This window comes from Psammomys obesus, unplaced genomic scaffold (genome assembly GCF_907164565.1).
Source record: "Psammomys obesus unplaced genomic scaffold, mPsaObe1.curated_primary_1811, whole genome shotgun sequence".
In the NCBI taxonomy this organism is placed as follows: Eukaryota; Metazoa; Chordata; class Mammalia; order Rodentia; family Muridae; genus Psammomys; species Psammomys obesus.
In genome coordinates this window covers 32,622,600-32,648,033 of record NW_026596046.1, presented here as the reverse complement: position 1 = coordinate 32,648,033, position 25,434 = coordinate 32,622,600, and the positions used below count along the sequence as shown (strand labels likewise).

Sequence of the window (25,434 nt, the reverse complement as noted above, 5' to 3'; positions counted from 1 at the left end):
AAATGTCCTTACTCACTGAGCCATCTCACCTGCTCATAAGTATAGATTCTGCTCCAAGTTTCAGCAATGGAGGGGCTCTGGAGAAACAAAAGGACAAAAGCTGACATTTTTAAAAGACCCATGGTCAATGAAAGCAGGGAGTATAAAAAGAACACAATTAACAGAATCTTTTAGCACTATAAGCAACAGAAAGCAGAAGACAGTACTAACTTAGATGAATGTCTAAGATGACAGGAAAGAACACATTCTGAAGATCCTGCCTGAAAGCAGCACGACGGACCACATATAAGACAGGAGGCGATGGATAAGAAAATACAGTGACTTCTCCAGGGCCACACATCCAGTCAATGGCCATGTATACGCTATGGTCTGACTCCTAAGCTTCTGTTTCCTTTAGTCCCCTTATTTATTTGTTTTGCTGACAACAGATTAACTGCTGGTCATCTTTATACCAACTCCAAAGTGTGCGTGAGCAGCACCAAACCTGACCTGCATAATTTGCAGCTGTCTTTCCTGGTAGATGTCTGCACCTCCCCTCAGCATGCCCAAATTAGTCTATTACTCTAACTGCAGAGGAAGAGCTCTCTATAGAAAGGGGTCAACTCTTTTGGCATTCACCAACCCCAGGACCTGAGTACTTACAGTATTTGGAAAAAAAGACAGGAATTTCTACATCAAAAGAAGAACTGGGACCAGTAAAGTAGATCAGCATGTAAAGGTACTAGCTGCCAAGACTGCTGACCTGAGTTCCATCTTTGGTAAAGAAAACCAACCTTTTCCTACATGTTTTTCTCTGGTTTCCACATGCATACCATGACATATGATAAATTCTCTCTCTCTGTGTCCCTGCCTCTGTCTGTCTCTCTCTCTCTCTTACACACACACAACTGAAGAGATGGGTCAACAGCAATAGCACTTGTTGCTCTGATAGAAGAACTGGGTTCAGTCCCCAGTACCTACATGGTGGCTCACAATCATCTGTAACTCTAGTTCCAGGGTCTAACTCCCTCTTCTGATATTTGTTGTTATTGTTATTACATGTTTGTTTTTTTTTTTAAATTTGGTTTAGTTTTGAGAAACAGTTTGGGTCAACCCGGGCTTTTCTGGAACTTATTTTTGGACCTTAAAAGAACCCTGGACTCTTGGTAAGTTTGTCTCAGCTTTCTGGGTGCTGAAATTAGAGTTATGTACCACTACTCAGGCTTAAAGTGGTTTTAAGATTGTCATTCGCCTTCATACTCTGTCCTTCAGTCTAATTTATTCAGGATGGATGACAGAAAAGGAAAGAGAATGAGTAGGAAAGAATCTAGATATGGGATTTATAGTTATACATATACCAAAAAGAAAACCACAAATGTCTATAAGATAATGCAGGAGAAAATTTAGATGATCTTATTTAGCAATGGCTTTTTAGATGCCATCAAAGACAATCCATTTAGTAAAAACTAGACAATCTTGATTAAAACATAAAACTGTTCTTCAAAAGAAAATGTTAAAAAAAATAAAAAGACAAGACACAGCCAAGAAAAAGATATTTACATAGTACATGTACTTTATGTACACACGCAAAGTACATAAAGAGTGTGTACCCAAAATACACAAAGAATTCTTAAAATTCAGCAATAAGAAAATAACCCAAACAAAAAGGGGGTGAGCAGCTAGGAACTGTAGCTCATCAGTAGAATACTTAACTAAAATGCACAAGGTTGGAGTTGGGGGTGGGAAGTGGAGATTCAGCAACACTCTAGGACCAGATAGATGGCTCAGTGGGTAAACACACTGGCTGCAGAAGCCTGACAACCCAAGTTCAAGTCCCAGAATATATAGTTATGGAAAGAGAGAGCTGACTCCACAAACTGTCCTGATTTCCACATACAAGCCGTGACATATGCATGCCACGCCACAAAAATACAAAGATATAAAGATGGATGGATGAATGACCAGCCGGCCAGCCAGCTGGCCAAAAAGGTAGGAAGGAAGGGAGACAGATAGATAGGTAAGAAGGTAGATAGATGAATAAATGGGAACAAAATGTCCAGAGTTATTAGCTTATTGGTAGAACGCTTAGGAAGCTGAAACAGGTGGATCATGAGTGCCAACATAATTTAGGCTACATGGTAAGACCCTGTCTTAAAAGGCAAGTGAAGGCAAAGGATTTGAATAAATGGTTTACCAAAGATAATAATCATACAAAGATACTCAACATGATAATCCATTAAATAATTGCAAATATAAACAATGATGTGATCCTATTATTAATTCCTACCTAAGATACTGCTGAAGTCCCAAATACTGACGACAACAATATTCAAGACAATATGAAACAATAGGAACTCTCATTACTGCTGAAATACAAAATGATCAATCACTTTAGAAGACAACTAGGCAGTTTTTTACAAAACTAAATATAGGCTTACTAAGCAATCCAGCAATTGAACAGCTAGGTGTTTATCCAAATGAAGTGAAAACTGTTTATAGCCCATCTCCAAAAAGGCTCCCTTGTACACACAACAGCCCCAAACTGGAAGCAGTCAAGACATTCTTTAATCAGTTAATGAATAAACTGTTATAAGTCCACAGAACAACAAATGCAGAAAAAGAAACTATCAAGCTACAAAAGGACATGGCAAAAATTTAAATGTAGGTTGTTAAGTGAAGGAGGCCATACAGAAAGCACTGCATGATTCCAACCACATGATATCCTAGAAAAGGCAACTATAAAAACAACAAAAACGTGGAAAGAGAAGGCTTAACAAATACATATGTAAAGAATGGAACATTTTTAGAGTGAAGAACCATACACTATTGTAATAATAAATACATGGTTTTATGCATTCATGAAAACCCATAAAACTACACAACAGAAAGAGTAAACTAATTTAAACTACAGACTTCAGTCAATAATAATGTATTCAATACTGGTTCAACCAACTGTACTGTACAATTCTGATAATAAAGGAAACTAAAAGCTGGAGAAGGCTTGATGCATGCCCTGCATAGATAAACCTATAGCTGCACTGAAAATGATTATAAAGGGTAAACTATTCAGAGAAAACTCATAGAAATGGATAAAATATGTTTTTAACAAAATTCATTTGACATGAAATGATTGTCAAATTACTCTAGGTATCTAAATACTTCTCAATTTCTATGCTTATCTCACTACAGACTGTCAACAGAGCAAACCATACTTCTGAGTGTTGGTGTTCCAGGGCAACCTCCACCAAACAGAGCTGTCTGCAATGATCCCAAAAGATTACTCTTAAATACAATCTGCCTACAATCAGAACATAGTACTACTCTTACCTCCTGTAATTACATTTAGTACTTCTGATAGTTGAGAGGTACGTTAACGTCACAGGCTGAATGTAGGCAGCCCAAAGCACCACTGTCATATGAGTAGCATCATGCCACGTCTCCTTCAGCCTGCCCACATGTTGCCATTTCTTTGAGACTTAAAATGCAGAATTTAACAGTCCTCCTCTTAAATTTTATCTTATCAGCTGCAGGGCATCTATTCAGTCTGTAATCTAGCACATTGGCTTTCCCTTCTAGTCATTACCATCTGCAAAGCTTCAAAAATGTTAATTATGCAGCTTTTGAAATATTTATCAAACACCATGCACTCTTTTTATCTCTCTGCAGTATACTGGGAAATGAACTCAGGGCTCTCAGACCTAATGCCAGACAAGCCAATGAAACAAACCCCTATCCCTTCTTTCTGCATTTTCTTTCTTTTTTCTGTCTTCTTGATTTTTGAGGCAGGATTGACACTACGTTGTCTGGGTTATCTCTGAACTCACTCTGTAGTTCAGGCAGGTCTTGAACTTGTGGTTTTCCTGCCTCAGACTCCCCAGTTGCTAGGATTATATGCATGAAACAGACCCAAGTTTATAAAGTGTTCTTGCATGTTCTAGGTTTTAGAGATTAAACATGATGAAAAAAATCACCTATAGCTACAGGAAATCACCAACAGAGGAAGGCAGTATATGCTAAAATGTATGACTAAAAAGTAATCCAGGTAAAGTGACACACCTATTGTCCCTGCAGGCATTTGGGCAGAAGAAGCAGGAGGATCTGTAATTCAATGTTATACTCAGCTACAAAGTAAGTCATGCCTGCTTTGGATGACTTTGCTTAGATAGATAGATAGATAGATAGATAGATAGATAGATAGATAGATAGATGATAGATAGATAGATAGATAGATAGATAGATAGATAGATAGATAGATAGAAGATAGCACTTTACTCCCAGCGCTCAGGAGGTAGAAAGAGGAGGATCTCTTGGTAAGTTTCAGACCAGCCAGGACTACACAGCTACATACTAAGACCTTAATAAAACAAAAAAAAATAAACAATGAAAAAATCCACAAACATACAGACAGACTAAAGTGATTTAGAACTGTGCAACTAAATATGTATAATGAGGCAAAAGAAACAAACCAGTCTATCACATAGTATGGAAAGATCAAATTCAGTTATTTTCTGTTTTAGCCTTCAATTCTGAAAAATTATATCATCATAGATAACTAGTGCATGCAATCAAACGTCATTGTCAACCTCCTCCACTTTGACACCCTCACTTTCAGTACTGATACAGAAAACTTAGCTCCCTTTTTATACAGAGTTAAGAGGAAGGGGGAGAAAATTATGTAATTACATTTTAATTAAGCTCAAAATTTTAAAAATTAAAATATTTATTGAAAAAAAAACACCTCAGCTCCCTCTAATGACACACGGAACTTGAAGAAGGGAGGCATGCTGAGAAGAGGCACCGGTTTTGTTGCTTATTGACGCTTACGGTCAAGGCTGAAAGGGGATGCTGGGCGTGGTGGTGCACACCTGCAGTTCTAGCACTCAGGACACACAGATAGGGAGAACTGCAGGTCTGAGGCCAGTCAGGGTGGAGTGACATCTTGTTTCTAAAAAAATAAGAAAAGAATGAGAAAAGGCAAAACTGAATGAAGTCAGAGAAGGAACTTTAAAGACGAGGCTTCATATTGAAAGCAAAATAAATCAAGATAGCATATGACTTACTGAATTCTACCTAAGTTAACAGTTGTGTGCAGTAACCTCCTTACATTTGTTATATAGCCCTTTAATTTGCAGAGTAAATAATTGACAAATTTTTCTTATAAGCTGTGGACCTTGGACAGCAATGTTTTGTCTAAGACCTAACCATGCCCTTTTAGGTCACACACCTGGCCTATACAGACATATGAACATGTTCCACCTGCTAACTCTATTAGAAAAGCTAACAATCACTAACACTAATTAGAAAAATTGGTTTTGTTTAGAGACTACAGCTTTCAACCTAACTGTTTAGGTACTTAACTAATGCCTACTATGACTGGAATAGCTATAGAGTTTGAATTGGTTTTCTTTTGCAACCACAAACAATTTTAAACATTTGCTGAATGGAAATTATAATCTTCTGATATCACAACTAGATATATGAGAAAGTCAACAATGGTAATTTTGGTATAAACCATGTAATGTACCATTCTTTCTTGAAGTAATAAGATGGATAAGCCTATAAGGACACTTTCTAAAATGAGGAAGAAAATAAATAAATAATAATAGTTTTCAAAATATTTTAACTAATATGGATGCATAGGACCAAAAACCAAATAAGCTGGAGGCATCACACTACCAATTTAAAAACTATATTAACCCTGTATGGTGGCACACGCCTATAATCCCAGCAATCTGGAGGCCCTATGGTGGTACAAAATCATAATCCCAACACACGGAAGGTGGAGGCAGGAGGACCATCAAGGACGTCCTCAGCTACACAGCAAGTCTTGTGCCAGCCTCAGATTCAAGGAACTCAGGGTCAATAAATAAGACAAACAAAAAGAAACAAATGAAAACAGTAAAATCTACTTAACAGCAGACAGTCATAAAGTCACACAGATCAACATATACTGGCAACAAAGCCAAGAAGAACAGAGAAAGAAAATGTGAATTACATCTGGAGAGTGAGGGAAAGCCTCACAGAAGAGGTGGTATTTGGGTTGAGTGTTAATCACAATTTGGATCTAGAATTTATCCAAAGGTCTATGTGTTAAAAGGCCTGGTCCCAGCTTGGTGCTGTTGGTAAGTGGTGGGACCGTTAAGGCAGGATGTAGTAAGAGATTTTAATGGCATGAGAGATGTGCTCTTGAAAAAAAAAATAAAGGGATTCAGCCCATTCTTCCTCACTTATGCTTCCTAGCCATGACGAGAATGTCAGTGTACTTCCTGACATGATGTGCTGCCTCACCACAGGCCCAAAAGGAACAAAACTTCAAAACTACGAGCCAAGATAAACGTTTCTCTTTAGAAATTAACTCAGGTATGCGATAGTAAAGGAAAGCTGACCTCACAGTATTAATGAAGAGGCAGAATTTTCACAAAGGTACTGAGATTGCCTATAAGGTCCCAAAGAGAAGAGCATGACCTCTGTTTAGGAAATAGTCTGATCATTCATGGAAACAATAGTCTCATCAGTCACCATTCAAGAAAATGTTCTACACGCAAGATACAGCTACACATGCAAAGATCATAGGACCTACTTCTTACTCTCCAGCAGCAAATAATTACCAGGGCTGAAGACAAAACTGTGTCATCAGGCATGCCAGGTCCAAAGTCTCTTCCTCTTTCAGTTATCTCCCTACTGTAATAAATGGCATTGCTGCTCTTTCAGTTACTATTAGTTACTGTTCTCATTGCTGCAACCAAATACCTGACAAGAAACAACTTAGTAGAGGAAGGATTTATTTTAGTTCCCATCTTCAAGATGCAAGAGGCATGGAAGCTGGAGCTCCAGCCAAGGTTATCAGAGTTCGCAGCAGGTTACATCTTAAGAGACTAGTCGCACTGTATCAGCCGACCAGAAACACTGAACCTGGAGGTACAGCATGCTGGTAGGATATACTGAAGAGGTGGCGGTAAAAGGATCATGAGGCTGAAACCAGGGCCAGGCTATAAACTGTAAGCCTATCCCCAGTAACCAGCCCAGGTAGGCCTCCTCTCTTTAAGCTTCCACAGTCTACCAAAACAGTGCCATCAGCTGAAAGCCAAGGGCTAAATGAGGCTACAGGAAATGCTTCATGCTCAATTCATAGTTGTTAAGCCAAAAGTCTGATTCATTTCTGACTCCAGCTTTTACTATATAAAACCCAATCCTGATTTGCTGAGAACAAAAGAAATAGTCTTCCTTAGTGAAGAGCACATCAATTGGTTATCCAATACCAAATGGTAAACCCTCAAAACATAAGTACAAGTAACGCTATACAGACTGCGCAGGTTTTACTGGAGCCCATGCCAGCCATCAACCACTTCCTCCTTGAGTAAAGAAATTTAATTTTAAATTACTATTAGGTTTTCTACTACATACACCTACAAATACTTCTAAAGCAACAAAGTACAGAAAACTTATGAGAAAAAAATTATTTTTAGTAAAAGCAGCAATTCCTTATTAACCACTGGCTCCTCACTTATTGTCATTATTATTGTTTGTAACCACTAGTCCCTAAACATAAGTGAATTCCTCTTATTACCACTAGATTATGAGTAGCTATGAAAGGACTAATAAACATACTTTATAATTTTTTATATTCCCAATAAGTCCTTTACACAAAACATTCAGAAAAATAAACATTATCTACCCATGTTTTATTCAGAATGTTCATGCATATAGAAATACATATATTACTCAGGTAATAAAAAGAAAACTGTAGCCTACTACCACCTTTCCATGCTAAGAGTAGAGATTACAATTCAAGGCCAAAGTTTGCTCTGACAAATCTGGAAGTCAAACTAACATGACCACACTACCCACACTGTTGTATAAAGCAAACAAGTATTCTGTTAAGAGAGAAATAGTTAAAAAAAAAAAAAAGAGAGAGAGAGAGAGAAATAGTATCTCTTTGAGAGAGAGTCCCAAAATCCTGGCAGTAGCAACCCAAAGTCTCCGAAAAAATTTGGGCATAACACAGCTCTGGATTGTGGTATGCTAACCACTGGGCAAGACTGCTAGGGCCCAGCCTAAACTGTGAGTAAAGCTATGGACACATGGAGAGTCGTTGTTTTACATTGCTGAACACGAGGTGAGGTCAATCTCTCACATTCTTTTTTTCCACAGAAAAAGTCTCTCATCTTCTGTGCCTGATGGCCAGACTGCCTCTGCTCATGATGCTATGAGACCACAGGAGCCAGGGACAACTGCCTAGGTGATGGGCTGACTAGTCATCAGTCATCTTGATTGGTACATTTATTTAGCTTATAATTTATCCTTCTCAGATCTCTGATCACATTGATAGCTAAGCTAAACTAAAGGTAGCTTTGCAGCTAAAGAGCAGACAATTAGATCCACAGTTAGTTCATAGGTCAATTCATTAGCTAGTTAGAACTACTAGGTACTAGATCTTTTATTTAGAAAGGCAAACAGGTTTGCCTTGCTCACAGGCTTCATGTTAATTGCCTGTGTCTTACAGTGAATAACTGGATAGAAAGATATAAAGTTTACATAACATCTGAGAATGTGAAAGTTTAAGTTATGATGATATTCAAAAAGTTAAAGGTCTAGGAAAATGTTTCGAAGTTGGTAAATACAAGAAAGATTAGAGGGTCTAAGCAGGTGTTTTAAGGTATATGAATATAAGTTGTAATGATATAAGAAAGTAATTTAAGGCATATTGAAAATGGGAGATATTTTAGATTTATCCCCTCTCTCTGCTATTGTTGTGCTTATGTTGCTATAAGATTTCAGAAGTTCAGAGTTACAACACTGATCAACAAAGTTGGGATAAGCTGATGGAGTATTGACTGCTTATTATCTGCTTGAGATATTTTAATTTCTCTTTGGTTGTTTTCTGGAAATAGACTTAAAGGTGCTTCTCATGCTAAAAACATCTCTGTCTAATGTGTATATCTGACCCAAATGCCATAGCTTTTACTAGGTTTTAATGGCATGAGTCTACTCCTACTGTCTTGTAGACACCTGTTAACTGTTTTTTCTGAAGTATGAATTACAATACAATGGTGATACTAATATACTTCCTTTTGTAAAATTTGTATGAGTTTCAGGAAATGAAAAAGTCATGAGACCTGAATCTGGCATTGCTCAAATGGACCCCAGATGAGTTTTTCCCTTGGTCTTGAGATTCCTCACTTTCCCTAACTACTAGACAAATTTTAACTTCTGTTTCTAGTCTGAATTTGTCTCAGTAGATTTTCACCTGGCTGACAGACTCTATTCAGGGATCAGCTATGGACTGCAAGCTGAAATCTGGACGTGCTAAAACTTGAAGTGAACCAGTCTAGCCAATGTGATTCTTCCCTGTCTCTTCAACTGGATTACTAATTAGATAGTACCCCATTGCCTAGCTTTTGACTAGCCTTTCAGCCTTCATGGGTCCCCAATATAAATATCTCCACCCCAATGTCAGCCTGAAGAAATTACAGAAAAGAGAGATTCATCATCCTTTATCCTACCTAACAGGTTGAAATGCTAAGTCAAAAGGGGCTCCATGACATTAGCTATTATCTTGAGGATCTGCTTAGCTGGAACAGCAACTGGACAAAAAGCCTGAAGAGACACTAGAAATAGAAAAGATTCCAGAGGATGGTTTAATCCTGGTATAATAGTTCTCCTTGGCTTACTACCCTTATATCCACCCTGATGGATGGATACCTACTCATTTTGATTTTTACCTCTGGGCCTTGTATTTTAAATCTCTTGATGGCTTTCATGAAGGAATGCTTGGGAGAGATACAGTTAATAGTACTCAGATCCCATTATGGAAAGGTAAATCTGGAGGACTCCAATGATCATGGGAAGGGAAGAATGAGAGACCAAAGTATTAAAAATTAGTTTTTTGAGTTATTGGTTTAAAGTTTAAAGCACAAGCCCGAACAGACAGGTGGAGACATGTCCAGCCACCTTCAGGGAAGAACCAGCCTTACTGCATTCTTTTCCTGTGCACTAGACATACAGTTGCTAGGAAACTGGCCCAGATCACCCCTCTCCAGGAGAGCAAAACAAGGGAAGCCATACCATTAATGATTTGGCTTCCATCAATTCAAGCCAATCAATTCAAAATGTAACATCCCCTTTTGAGTTTCAACCAACAGACACTTGCCAGGCAGGAATTCCCCTCCTTTGGGTGTTCTGGGAGGGACTAGAATCTTTAAATCAACCACCTACCCTGAGCGCGAGGCTCTTGGCTCTCAACTGCTGCAGCAGTGAGGATGTGAGCCTAAGCTATAGCTTGTAATAAAAAGATCCTCATGTGTTTTGCAATGGACTTGAGTCCTGGTGGTCTTCTGGGGTCTCATGAATTGGGCACAACATTAGTCTATAAAATGGGGATAAATAACTATTCTGAAATATCGGAAAAATAATGTTTAAAATACGAAGAATACAGTAAAGGCCTAAAATGTTCGATCCCCAGTTACCATATAACAGGCCAGGTATGGTTACATATACCTATAACTCAGCAATGGAAGGGGGAAAAGAAGAAAGGTTGCTGGAACTTGATGGCCAATAGCCTAGCCAAAACAGAAAACAAAACAAACAAACAAACAAAAAGGGGTAGCTCCAGGCTTAGTAAGAGAGCAAAGTTCAATAAAGGACAGCTGACATCCTCATCTGGCTTCCCATGTGTGCATCTACATATGTGTTCCTATAACACAACACACACAAAGATTACATGATGCTTGATTTCACTTACAGGCAATGTCCAAAGAAGGTAAATCAAATCTAGAGAAACAAAATAGTAAAGTAATAATTGCCTAAGACTAGGACAATGAGGATATGAGAGAATAAAAGTGAATGCTACTGGGTTTCTCATAGGATGGCCAAATACTCTAAAACTAGGTTGCGGCCCTGGCTGTGTGAACAACCCTGGATAAATATCACGTATATGCACTTTAGGTGAGTGTTGTGTGAGCTCTCTCTCGGTAGAGCTGTCAGAGGCTGGTGTGACTCAGGTGGTAGAACGCTGGCTCAGCATATATGAAGCTCCAGACCCCGCCTCAGAACAGCACGAAACTAAACACGATAGCATATTCTTAACATTTCAAAACTTAGGAAGTAGAGGAGGTCATCCTAGTCTAATAGTCTAATGAGTTGAGGCCACCCTAGGCTACATGAGACCCTATCTCAAAAAACAAACAAAAATAAAATAAAGCTGTGAAACATAACACAGACAAAGCCATGGTAAAGAAGCAAAAGCACCTACTGGGCATAAGAGGCAGGCTACGTTAAGACTCATTACCTATAGAATCATGACTTCTCGTTGAGCCTTAGTTTATCTTTAAAATAAGGATATAATAGGAACCTCTACCTTTGCAAAATAACTAGACTATTGGGTTAAACAAACAAATAAACAAACATGAAAATATTTTACATATAGTTAAATTACATGAGACACTTCTTTTTCTCTATAGGCATCTCTGGTCACTAGTTTTATAACCAAAAACACTGAAACTGAAATATGAAACATTTCCTTATTTTATTTAAGTAGCTTTGTGGCTTTTCCCCATAAGCTAAAGACAATAAGCAGATCTCCAAATTCACCATGAAGGATAAGAAAGCTTTAAAGTATATGTACACCCAAGGAATGAGGGGGGAAAAGGTGTATATGTTCACACATTCAGCCCTGACCACAGGCCCTTGCCAACAAAAAAGTTTACCTAGGTGTAATGGTGAGTGTCTTTACAGCATTTGGAAGGTAGAGGCAGGCAATCTTTGTGAGTTAGAGGCCAGTCTGGTCAAGATGCAAGCTCCAGCCCAGCCAAGGGTACTACTCAGTGAATCTTTTTTTAAAAGCCTTCTTCCCTATAAACTAACTTTCTGTTTTAGCTGGTATGCTTTGACCACTGTGTCACCACTGAAATAGGAAGTAGTTGTCAAGAATAGTAGCTGTAACATGACTCCCAGTTCTGGGTTGGCAGGAACAGCACGGCCTCCCTGGTCCTTCAGAGATATATATTCTGTGGTCAGAGACTGTACTAGGAGGACATTATTTATAAGCAAACAAAAATGGAAAAGAGGAAAGAACCACTGTTTATCACTTTTGTTAAAGAAAACTAAGCCAACAGCATAAAATCATTTAGTCCTAGTCATGACAAGCATACAATATAGCAAGTAGCATATACTTTATAAAAACTTCGGACCTGAGGACAGGAAAAGTCAGAACTTGTCCCAAACTACTACCAAATCACTATATAATCTTGACTAACTCAACCTCGGTTGATCAATTTCTTTCCCATGTGCTTACTGATGAGTCAGTATTTTCACAAATAAGGCAAGTGTTACATGCAAACATCTATGTATAACAAAACCGTCTCTATGCTCACGAAGTTTACAAGACAGAATATTGAAGCTGCATATTAAAAGATAAACACTCCAATATAACATAATTGTATCTTGTGTTCCACAGCCAATACAAACCAGTTAGATGTGGAAATTTTACCAACACATCCCAGATTACAAACCACAAGTAGCTTTTCTCAGCTGTCCTTCCAACACAAACAAGGGCAGGCCTCATTATTTGTCACTTTACCACCTACTTCAGCTGAAGGCATTATGGTTCACTCTAAACAGACAAGATGCGCAGCAAATGCAAGCCAACTCAAGCAGTCACCATGTATCTCCACAAGCCTCTTTCTCAGTTTCTTCCTCCCCCTCACCTCCCAAGACTGGTCTCACTATGGAGCCCTGGATGTCCTGGAATTTGCTCTAGACCAGGCTGGCCTCAAACTCAGAGATCAGCACTTGAATTCCAAATGCTGGGATTAAAAGCACGCATACCACCACCAGGCTTCTTTCTCAGTTTCTTAAACCACAACTGGAGGCAACGCTGGTACTTCCTGGTATTATTGGGAGGAAAAAATAGAGAAAAGTACTCTGAAAATTAAAATGCTATATTAGGTAAACAAGACTAAAGCCTTAGAAAGAAATCAACCCTTTACCCCAGTGTGCTATCAATGCTTAGCAACAGGTACACAACAAAATCTACAGAGCCATGATAATATCAGAACCATCTCACAGATTGAGTGTAAAGATTAAAACAAGTAACACACAGGTAAGGCACTTAGGGCAGCCCTTAACAACACATACTTGAAACAACATTAGCACCTATCAATTCATTTAATCTTTCTTTTCTTCCATTTTCTGATCTATAAAACTGTGATAACAGTAGTTAACTCAGAATTAAGTAGATTGAACAAGCTATTATACATAAGGCTTAGAACTAGCTAGCACACAGTAAATACTATGGGAGATCATATTAGTATTATCTTTATCTTCTAGTTACCCTTGAGTCACATTTCTGATTGTCATTACTTTGTCGGATAAGTGGTGTATTGGGTTCTAGTAGACAGATGACAGGGCACTACTAAACATCTTATAATGGAGCTGGGGCAATAGCTAATCATGAAAAGAGCTTTCCACGCTAATATTAGGACCTGAGTTCAGATCCCCAGCAGCCAGGTAAAGGCCAGACATAGAGACACAAATGTATAGCCCCAGAACTGGGTAGGCAAAAACAGAAATCCCAGTGGCTTACTAGCTAGCTCTAGGTTCAGTGAAAGACCCTGTCTCAAAAATAATACTGGTGGAGCTGGAGAGATGGCTCAACCATTACAAGCATTTGTTGCTTTTGCAGAGGACCCAAGTTCAATTTCCAGCACCCACATGAGAGCTTCACAACCATCCATAACTCCAGTCCCAGGGGATCCAACAGACATACACCTGGTAAACAGACAAGCATGCAAATAAAACACAATAAAGTAATTTTTAAGTTTTGTTTCATTTTGTGTAATAAAAAGGTTGGAGAACAATAGAGGAGACACCCACAGTCTCTATATGCACACACATAGTAAACACTCCTATACACGTGTGTGCACACACACAATTTTAAAAAATAAACATCCTATTATTAACAGGGTTGTTCCATATTGACCCAACAGAGAATTCTCCTACCTGAAATAACAAATCCTGAGGTTGAAAAATTAATATAAACTAAACACAACTATAAAACCCAGCACTCAGAAGGAAGAAGAATCATGAGTTGAAGGTCTATATATAAAAACAAGTCAAACAGAAGTCCTACCTTCTGACTACCTCTGAACTGTTTTAACACATGATTCTATCTTCTATATCTTATTAAATGAGGATACACACTTTAGAGCTCCCTTTTCCCAAACTCAGAATACACAAGAAATTTACAAAAGAACAAAGATTATGGGAGAACAGCTATTCTTTTCTCCTTCCTTCAGCTATTGCTTTTTCCAGGAGCTAACACAAGATGTCTCGGGTATCTTGCAAGTTTTCTCTCTTTCCCTCTTTCTCTCTCCACCATTCCAGGTGATTAAAATCAAGATCTAGCTCCTTCATCAGAGAACAGATACTAGTGGCCTCTTTCCTTACATTCAGAGCTGCCCTTGAGCTCCAGTCTAGGCTGTAGACCAGAAAGGCCTTCCTACTTACCTTGCCTAGGGGTCCCTTTCATGCAGAGCTACACCTACTGCTGCTACTTCCAAGGTTAGGCAGATGTTCTGCTTGAAAAGGTTAGCTTGGGTTGGACAATGTGTACTCATTTCCTTTTCCCAAGAACTGGGCTCAGGGAGGGGCGGAAGGCAAGTTGTAACAGCTTACTTTGGACTTTCTCCCCAGGAAGTGGCTTTAAAGAGAGAAAAAGAGTGTGGGTATCTTAGCAAGAGAAAACAAGGAGAATGGGCTTTAAAGAGTAACCAACACATACAGGCATTTCTCAAGTGTTTCTCACATCTAGTTCTTACCAGTATTTCAAATGACTAACTACTAAGGGAGAAAAGAAAAAATACTAAGCAAGTGCTCATATGTGCCAGCCACTTTCATAAACTTACTTCACGCAATCTTCAGCAGCTTCTGAGATATTATTTACCCCAATTTCAGAGATGAAGAGAAGTCCCTGATCACAGCCTGATCGAGTCTCAGTCCCCACGTTCTCCCTGCTTCCCAAGAAGAAAAGGCCTTGCCCTCCTCCGTGAAGGTCAATTGGGTCAGATTACAGAGTAAACTGGAACATCGTTCACATAGAGCGCTGCTGCATAGGCGAGGGAGATTGACTGAGGAGACGAACATTAAATCATTCTTGACCAGTACATGGTACTCATGGACTCGAACCCCAGCTGTAGCAAAAATATCGGTCCGCCCTGCTACAAATGCGTACTTGGTTGCTGGACCTGCCTTCTCCTGGACATACATAGAAAGGGGTGTCCAATACAGCCTCCCTCCTAGTAGGTGGCTGCATCCTGGTTTGTGTGACTGTGAGAAAGGGGTAAGAGTACAACCCTTTCTGGTGTCTCCACATTCTGGCTTTCCCTGTGAGTCTGGTGTCCAGGCTCCCACATCCCATGGCTAATCGGCAAATGTCAAACTGAAGGACAGGCCACCATGTGCCTTTGGTGGCTTTCATGGATGTGGAGTTCACAATGTCTCCAGTAGATGTGCTAATGACCATCCAGGTGAGATTAAGGGGTTGATGAGGGTTTAGAGTAGCAGTACATACAGTCAGGCATCCTATCATGGTCAGGAGTGAGAGAGTTTGAGCTTGAGCGGGTTTTGGGAGTCCTTTGTGGCTTTCCATCCTGAAGCCGGGGCTATGTAGTCTTCTTTTACGGGAAATGAGTCAGCAAGCTGGACATGGGTACAATGGACCCAAGGTGTCACTCTGTCAAGGGTGATCAGCAACATGACCGAGGCTCCAGGGATCCCTGTCTATGCCTCTTAAAGAACACCCAATCACCAGCCTGGTACTGGCGGGGTTCTGGGGAGGACCTGTCTCATAGAGAGCACACAGTTTAGGCCAGACATGTTTGTGAGACCACTGGACTCCCAGAAGGTCATCCAGTAGGTCTCTTTCCTCAAATTCAGCGATTACCTCGGCCTGAAGGTTTAGAATAATGGGTGGGGGTTGCCAAACATAATCTCAAAAGGAATGAGTCCCATCTGATAAGGGGAACTGCACCCGATAGAGCACAAAGGGAGAGTCACCCAGTCACTGCCAGTCTCTAAGGTCAATTTAGTAAAGGGATCTTTTAGAGTCATATTCATTCTTTGTATCTGTCCTGAACTCTGGGGTCTATAAACACAATGCAATTTGCAATCAATCCCCAGAACTGTGGCCAAATTCTGACTTACCTTAGACCCAAATGCTGATCCATTGTCTGACCCTATCATCTGTAGAAAATACTACCTGGGAAGGATGTCTTCCAGCAGTTTTTTTGCTACCACTTGAGCAGTCTCATGTTTTGTAGGAAAAGCTTCCTGAAAAAATATCTACAAATACCAACACATAGCAATACCCACACTTGCCAGGTTCTATCTCAGTGAAGTCTGTTTCCCAATAAGCTCCAGCTCTCCTTCCTCAAAGCCTAGTTCCTGGGCTTTTGGCATTTGGTGAGCTGACAAGCCTTACAGTTGTTGACGATGTTTTCAGTTTTTGAGTTGACTTCCTTGATCTGTATCTCTGCTTGCCGAATCAAGTCCTGCAGCCTCCTGATGGCTATATGAGAAGACCAATGTATCTTCACCAGGATCCATTCTCCCAGCTTCTCTGGAAGGATTAGGTTTCCTTCTGCTGACCTCCACCATCCTCACAGGCACTGGGTCACTGGCTGTCCCTTTATCCAATTTAGATCTTCCTTAGTTGGGTTTTTCTGGGAGGTTTGGGTCACCTGGGTTGACCAGCATGGTGGCCAAGACTGGATTAATTTGAAAGGCAACTTTTTTGGCTACTTGGTCTGCCTAATTTGTTTCCTTGAGAAATTGGACTGTCTCCTTTTTGGTGACCTAGGCAGTGAATAATTGCCAGTTTCTTTGGTAACTAGAGGTCTTTCAACAATGCCAGTAGCTCTTCCTTGTTTTTGACAGTCTTGCCATCTGCCATCAGGAAGCTCCGCTTCTAGTATATTGGCCCATGGATGTGGGCAGCGGCAAAGGCATACCAGCTGTCTGTATACACATTAGGCTTTTTGTCTTTTCCCAGTCCTAATGCTTTGGTCAGAGTGATGAGTTCAGCTCTCTTGGCCAAGGTGCTAGTGGGCAAAGGTTCTGCTCAAATAATATCAGTCAATGACATCACAGCTGCCCCTGCGTACTTCTGTCCATCCTGAATGAAACTACTCCCATCAGTGAACCATATCCCCTCTGCATCTGGCAGTAGGGTCTCCTTCAGGTCTGGTCTGGCAGGAGAGTGGCTGGATTCAGGGGAGCAGGTACCTGAAAGGTAATTCTGGCAGGACTGAGTAGTAATGCCTGGTAGTATGTCATGCAGGCGTTGCCAGGGGCAACACACCCTCAATGGTGTGTGGAGTAGTAATAGTCAGATCTTGACTCAGAGTCAATTTGTCAGCATCCTTGATCAGAAGGGCCACCATGGTTATGATGCAGAGGCATAGGGGCCATCCCACAGCGACCAGGTCAAGTTTCTTGGCATGGGCCAAGCAGCTGGGTTAGAACCCCTTTTGCCACACCTTTATTCTCATCCACAAACAGGTGGAATGGCTTAGTTATAACAGGTAGTCCAAGGGCAGGGGAGGACAGCAGGGCCTGTTTCAATGCCTCAAAAGACTCCAAACCAGAGGAATCCTTCTGATCTCTCTTTGATGGCCTCATAGAGGGGCTTGGCGATCTCTGCAACACCTGGTATCCATAACTTACAGAAACCAGCAGATCCCAAGAATTCTCATACTTGGTGGTGACTCTTCGGGATGGGATCCTAAGGATCCTTGCACGCATCAAAGAGCCAATACTTACGTCCTTTAAGTATATAGCCCAGGAACTGAACCTGTTGTTTGCACAATTGAGTCTTCTTGGCAGAGGCTCAGTATCCCAGGTCTCCCAGTATCTGCAACAGATGTTCTGTGCCAACCATGCAGGCTTCCTGACTGTCTACTGCCACAAGCATGTCATCTACATACTGCAGGAGAGTAAGGTGACGATGCCAGGCAAGTACTCACCCAGATCCTCATGTAGTGCCTCATCAAAGGTGGTCATCGAATTCTTGAATCCTTGAGGAAGTCTGGTCCATGTCAGTTGCCCACTGAGCCCTTTGGCTGGGTCATGCCATTCAAAGGCAAAATAGTCTTGACTGTTCAGGGCTAGGGAAAGGCTGAAGAAAGCATCCATCCTTTAGGACCATGTACCATTGGTGCTCTGGGGAGTACACTCCGTAGGGTATAAGGACTGGACACTGTAGGGTGGATCTCCATTACCAGCTTGTTTACTTCCTGCAGGTCTTGCACCATTGGAGTGGGGCTTCTTTAGGGGGGGAGGTTCCAGGCTGATTGGCATGGCCTTAAGACCTCCAAGTATAACAGTCTCGTGATGCCCAGTCTGTCTTCCAGAGACACTGGATCTTGGCAGTTGGGCCCCTGGCTTGAACTCCACAAAGATTGGGGCCCAGTGTTTGGCCAATCTCAGCCCTCCTGTTTCAGCCCATGCTGAGGAAAATTTCTTAGCCAGGGCTTGATGGCCAAGTCTGGCATTAGGGCAGATTCGTACAGATGAAATTCATCCACTAAGGTAGTGGTCAACACATGCATAGGCTCCCCCGTCTTATCCAATATTTGGGTGCCCTCTGGTGAGAAGTGTATCTGGGCTCCCAATTTAGTCAGCAGGTCCTGCCCAAGCAAGGGATACGGGCATAAAAAAACCATTTAAATGACCATAAAAGAATGGGATACCGGGCCTATTCCTAAGTCCATCATTCTTTGGGTACTGTTTCATCCCGGTAGCCCCTGGAACCCATGATATTTTGTCAGACAGGGGATCTTCCAATTTGACAAGGACCGGAATGTTGGGTTCCTGTGTCCACCAAGAAGCTGGTGGGTTTCCCCTCCCCTTTTAAAGTTACCCTAAGTTTGGGGAGAGGGGCTGAACCCCATCTCCCCTAGTCACTATCTTCAGCCTTAAGGTTGAGCACTTTAGTAGGCCCTTCTTTGGGAGGCACTCTTTTGCCCAGTGACTTTCTTCCATGCAATACACACACTATTTTTTTTTTTCCTTCTTACCTTCTCCTCCTGATACCATCTGCTTCAGACACCTCCATTACTCCTCCGGATCAGCAGTGGCTGCCAACAGGTTCCTTGTCAAGCCTCTTCTCAGCCTTTATCTGCTTTTCCTCTGCACTGTCCCTGCTATTATATACTTTCTTTGCCACAGTTACTAAATCTCTCAAACTCTTTTCTCCCAGCCATTCCACCCTTTGGAGCTTTTTCTTAATGTCTGGGGTGGACTGGTTGATGAAAGCCATAGCCCACCAAAGCCACATTATCCTTTGGCTTCTAGATTGAGCAGAGTGTATCTACAGAGAGCCTCCATGATCTGCTCAAAAAGTGCAGCCAGGCTCCTATCCAGTCCCTGACTAATATCATTTACCTTGATCAGACTGATCGGTCTGCAAGCAGCCACCTTGAGACCTGCCAACAGAGCCTGGCGGTAGACAAGAAGCCTCCCCTTACCTTCTGAAGTGTTATAATCCCAGGTGGGTCTAATCAAGGGGAAACAGAATCAATTGTGCCTGACAGGTGGTAGGGACTGCAGTGGTTCCAGGAACCAATTTCCTGGCTTCAGTCCTCCGTGGTGAACACCTGCAATTACTGTTGACAGTCATCGCATGTGGGCTAGCGGGTAAACGAGTTTCTAATAAACGGATGAGGTCTTTGGGGTTCTCAGAGAAGGGAACAAACGTTCTGAGACCTACAATCATAAAGATCAGTGAAGGACCAATACTGATGAGGCTGGCTGCCATGTTCATCAGCTGAACCAGCTGCCCCCAAGGGCAGGACGGTAGACTCTGGACCCTCTTGGTGAGGGCCCCTTCCACTCCTTGTCACGACTCTACCCTCAGGCCTGGCCCCTCTGCCAGTGGTATGGGGGCAGCCTCAGCTACCTCTGAGGTGCTGCATGTGGAGGGAGAAGGATTGGCAAGGAGGGGGTGGAAAAATCAAATCCTCCTCCATGCTGCCCTATAAAGCAGGATACAGCAGTGCCCAAGGCTTGGTTTCAGTTTTGGGTGTTTGAGAGTTTTGAGCTGCTGTTTTCTTTTCAGTGACTGCCATCACTCCCAACTTCTGTGGGTGTAGAAAGGATTTGACCCAAGGAGGGGGATTATTCACTAGATCTTCCCAAACCATGATGTATGGCACCTGGTCCGGGGGGGACAACACAAAGATGATCCTCTCGACTGCCTGGATAATGTCAGGATCAAATGTCCCCTCCAGGGGCTGGCCCACATTGAAAGTGGGCCATTCTGACCTGCAAAATTTGTTAACCTATCCTCCCTGATGTTTACTGTGAGCTTGTGAGCTTGCATTTTAACCTCCCTGAAATGGGCAAGAATTAAGTCTAAGGGTTTAGAAGGAGTCTGTCCCATACTGTCAGTCTCAGTCACAGAGAAATAAGAGAGCAATAGACAAGACAGTCAACTAGAGACACACACAGAGAGAGCTAGGTATCAGATCCCGCTGGACAGAAAAACCAAAAGTAGGACAGCAGAGAGCTGCCACACTACGGGAGGAGGGAGCAACCCACTTGTCCTGCTCAAAAAGTTACAGAAATTAGGGGCATTCTGTCCCCTCCGCCAGAGTCCAGAACGTCTTCCAGACCTCTGTGGTAACAACTGTCCAGCACATCTGCTCTAACCTTTCTGACCACACAGATTACAGATTTCACCTTAAAGAAAAACTAGAGACACACCAAGCAAGACACAAAATACTTACCAGCCAGACCTCCACCCTTTGGTTTGGGGATCCTGGTGGGGAGGGATGTCTTGGGGATCCCAGAAAAGCCCCCAAGATGTTGTGCTCAAGTCTCATGAACCCCCAAAACCACCAAGGAGCTGATTCCAATGCAAACACACAAGGGTCTTTATTGCAAGCTTGAGCTTGGGCCCACATTGTCACCAACACAGTGGATCAAGTGTAGAGCCCCGAGCTCAGGAAGAAAGGGGTTTTTTATTGGAGTCACAGCAAGGTTTGGGGTATCCCAGCTTGACAGTTCTATGACTGATTGACTTTTAGCAAATATCAGGTAATAAAACCTGATAGTGTCCAGCGGGCCAAACGGTAATTTTACTTAACCTATTGTAAAGAACACCTGGGTAATCAGTGATGATTAGCCATTACTAAGATAAATATTGCCAGAAGTGAGGGGTGGAAGCACATTTTTATGGGTTTTCCTCCTTTTTGAAACTAGAGTTCATGCCCAGGTCATTTACCCTTAAGACACAGTTTCTTTTTCAGAAATGGGGTTACACAGGCCTCACAGTAGCATCCTCCGTAATTTCAAGAGCCAAAGCCCCATAATAAACATTTGATAGAGAACTTACACTAACATAGCTTTCAACTACTTTCCCAAACTATGGAAGGGGTGTTTTGTTTTTCCTGAAGCATGTCTCACTCTGTAACCCAGGACGGCCTGGAGTTTACTATGTAGCTCAGGCTGGCCTCAACTCACTGCAATCCTCCTGTCTCAGCCTTCTGAGTGTTTGGGATATAGGTATACCTACTGGTGTGGTTTTGTTGGTTTATAATAAAAACTTTTGGCTTCTCTGAGAACTTTTTTGTTTGTTTCTGCAGACAGGGTCTCTCTTTATAGTCCAGGCTCTCCTGGAAATCAGTATGTAGACCGGATTGGCCTCAAACTCAGAAATCTGACTGCCTCTTCTTCCCAGGTGCTGAGATTTAAGGCCTATGCCACCACTTCAGCTTCCATTGCAAACTCTATTTTATTTTATTTTATTATTTTATTTTATTATTTTATTTTATTTTTTATTTTATTTTATTATTTTATTTATTTTATTTTATTTTTTTATTTTATTTTATATTTTATTTTATTTGTTTGTTTTTGGTTTTTCAAGTCAGGGTTTCTCTGTGTAAGAGTCCTGGCTGTTCCAGACTGGCTAACTTAATGTTACCAAAATTCTTAACCTTACTTATGCACTGATTCACTTAGGTCTGGCATATGACCAAGGGTAACAACCTCTGAGCACTACTAGCCCAATCCTTTCCACTTTTAGTGAGAATCTCTAACATCTTGGAGAAAAAGGGAAAATCACTTTCTCCTGAGAATTATCAGAATAAACTTGACATGGGACATTTTAGTCTTTAGAAAATAGAATCTCCATGCAGTGGGGGAAGGGAAATACAGCCTGCATGTGGAGGTCAGAGGACAACTCAAGTCATCAGGCTTGTCAGCAAGCAACTTTACCTCCTGAGCCATCTTATCAGCCTAATACCTAACTTTTTAAAGACAATTTCTGTCTTCTTTGAACATTTATTCTACTTGCTATCTGTATACATAGCAAGCAATTCCATAAGCCTTGTCTTAACTACCTGTGAATCGGGAGATTTGTTCCAGATTCTGTCAGGTCATTAAGAAAAAAAAGGGGATTGGGGGGAAAGACCTAAAACTGAGCATAGTGACTCAATGCTGTAATTCCAGAACTAAAGAGAATGGCCAACCTGGGCTACAAGCTGATTACATAGTGAAGCCCTGTCTAGAAAAAATCAAGAGAGAAATACAGGGGAAGGGAAAAAAGATGGGAGGAAGAAGAATCGGGCAATCTCTTCCCTAAGAGTTTCCCAAACTGTTTTGACACCAACCTACAATAGGAACACATTTACATTGACCCCTACACACACCTATTATGCATACAATCACACATGCAAATCTAAACATAAAACTGCAACAAAGCCTCACAAAACTGTCAGTGCTCATTTGGGGTTGGAGGATGAATGCAGAAGAATGTCAGTAGCTCCAGCTGTGAAACTCCTGATGCTTGAGAGTTAATTACAGCACTACAGTTGGCCTCATTATATATATAAAAAGATCTCTGAGTCTGAGGCCAGTCTGATCTACAAAGTGAGTTCCAGGATAGCGGGGGGGGGGGGGGGGGGGGGGGGGGGGGGGTGGGGGTTGTAAGGGAGGCTAATTAGGGAGCGAAGGGGTAAAGTCCAGTGACTTTGAGCTTTGTGACCATGTCTGAAGTTGGACTTTCCCATGTGTTTGCATTAGTTTGAATTAGTATTTTGTTTAAGTCTAAAGCAGTCTATAAACTATGTGTGATCATAAGTGCTTGTAGGTGAAATTCTTTACCTTCTCTTCTAAAGTTGGAAAACAGGTTGGTATTTTCAGGATTAAATCTACACTAGACGGTGTTTTGTTTTGCTTTGCTGTGCTGTTTTGCAGTGCTGGGAACTGAACCCACAGCCTTACACGTGCTAATTAAGTGGTCTGAGCTGTAGTCCCAATCCTATTGTGTTTTAATAGACTCTGTCACATCTGATAGAAGTCTCAAGGTACACACGCCACATGGTGTTTAAAGATAGTTTCAGAGACTGCTAAAAGCTTCTCTAGAACTGCCATGGAAAGAAATTCAAGAATTGCTACTATAAGCAAGAAATCTAGCCACATTATATCAGAAAATTTCTACAAGGCCTTGAGTTATTCACCTATAAAACAGCAGCAAGACTATATAATCAGTAAGTGTTTTTATTACTAATAATGCAAAAATAAATTTAAGTAAAACAATCTTTGTAAATATAAGGATGATCTAAGGTTCTAGAACTAAACATCTTGCTCTCTACCTTGCATGATACTTGTAGCTAGAGGCAGAATTGGAAAGTTGCAACCAATGGCTTGCTTCATACAAATCATTTCTTCCGTCTGAGCCTGTGAAGAGCCTGAACATAACAGACTCCATTTTGTCACTGGCCTCCATCTTATATGTGACCTAAAGCTTACCCCCACTTTAGAAAACCATGTTTATACTTGCAGAAAACTACAGCATTTCTGAAAATGACCACACGATGTGCCAACCCTGAAACCAGCTGATCAGAAAACAGGTCAAAATGACCTTGTCCTTGTGGTTACTAAAACAATTACATGTTATCATTAGGGTTACCAAAATAGTTACTCCAGATGGTTACAGCTTGCCTCTAACCAATCACTATGTAACGAGCCTGCTCTTGCTAAATGTCACCCAATCCTGTAACTGCCAAGTCTGGAAGGCCCTTCCCCTTGCTAAAAACCCTATAAAAGATAACTTCTTTGTAGGCTCAGGGCTCTTAGCCTCTGACTGCTCTGTCAGTTCATGCTGGGAGTCTGAGCTTAAGCCCGAAATAAAGGCCCTTTGCTTTTGCATACAATTTCTGACTCCTGGTATGGTCCATGGTCTTTTTGGGGTCTCACAAACTGGACACAACACCTGCTTCCTCATGTGAGGGGCCACTGATTAGAAGCTAAGTCACTGAGTGACTCCCAACATAAGGTAAAGGCTGTAATGAATGTCTATTTAGGGAAATTATTCTAGGTTTAAAATTCTCTTGGACCACAACAGGTCCAAGAACTAGCCTTTAACAGACTATGCTGGCGATAGGGAAAGACCTAAAGGGTTTTATGGTCCTTTGCATCTCTCTCTCTTTCCTATGTTTCTACCCCAAAACAATTCCATTGATTCCCAGGGGCATCATGGTTACACTTGTCTTCCCTTTTCAGAGCTCTTTTTTCTTAAATTATAGAGAAAAAAAGAGGGCTTAGAGTGTCAAGGGAGAGAGCTAGGTATGATAGTAGGTAAGTACCTAGATTCGCACCAGACAAAACATCTAAAGGGGATAGGAGTATATAATAAGATACTGCTCTATCAACAGTAGGTAGCCATTGGCTTCTCAGGCTACAGGGGTAAAAGATCCCCAGACAGAAGTTAGGAATCCAGGATGGATATTTACTAGCCCCAGACTAGTAAATACTACTATAAAGGACTGTTGTCATTGGAGAACCAGGTATTAAAAGCTGAGTTGCCTAGTGCCTCTACTAGATTCCTTGAACCATTTGTTGCTTCACTCAGAACCTGAACAATTCCAAAGACAAACTGCCAGTTCAAACTATAAGTAAATGTATCTGACAAGTACTAATTTTGTTATTCTGGAATAAACTACTTTTAAAATTTTAATTAGCATCTATCCAAAAGTCGCAAAGCTATATTAAAGAAAATAACAAATGTTTTGCACCTAGTAGGCACTTAGTATGGGTGGAAGTGCAGTGCTTCATTATCACCTTTAATCTTCACAGGTTACAAAATGAACAAACTAAGAAAGGTGTAAGTTTTCCCATGGTCACACTGACAAACAGAAGACATGGAATTTTTCATAGCTCTACTGATTCCAAGTCCAACCGTCCTTCTACCAAACCATTATTTTTCAGGCTTCTATTCCAAAACAGATTGTTTACCTGGAAAGTAAAAAAGGAAAGAATGGGAAAGGGGATAACAGATTAAGTTTCATTCAGCTGTTTTCTTTTTTCTTTCCTTTCGTTCTTTCTTTCTTTCTTTCTCTCTCTCTCTCTCTCTATCTATCTATTTTTTTTTTTTTTTTTTTTTTTTTTTTTTTTTTT

At 41.1% G+C, this 25,434-nt stretch overlaps 1 protein-coding gene across 3 annotated transcripts in view; it reads right to left on the bottom strand.

Moving 5' to 3' along the window:
- Positions 1-25,434, bottom strand: part of Pak1 (p21 (RAC1) activated kinase 1) — a 126,599-nt gene that overhangs the window by 66,527 nt on the left and 34,638 nt on the right. The window contains exon 1 of one of the 3 annotated variants that reach the window (XM_055623178.1): positions 4,804-4,822. The exons of 1 other annotated variant lie outside the window; for it this stretch is intronic. The gene's annotated coding sequence lies outside the window, so the exon portion shown is untranslated. Of the gene's footprint in view, positions 1-29; positions 78-4,803; positions 4,823-25,434 lie in introns of those variants that run through there. One more of the 3 variants, XM_055623177.1, reaches the window with a different exon arrangement.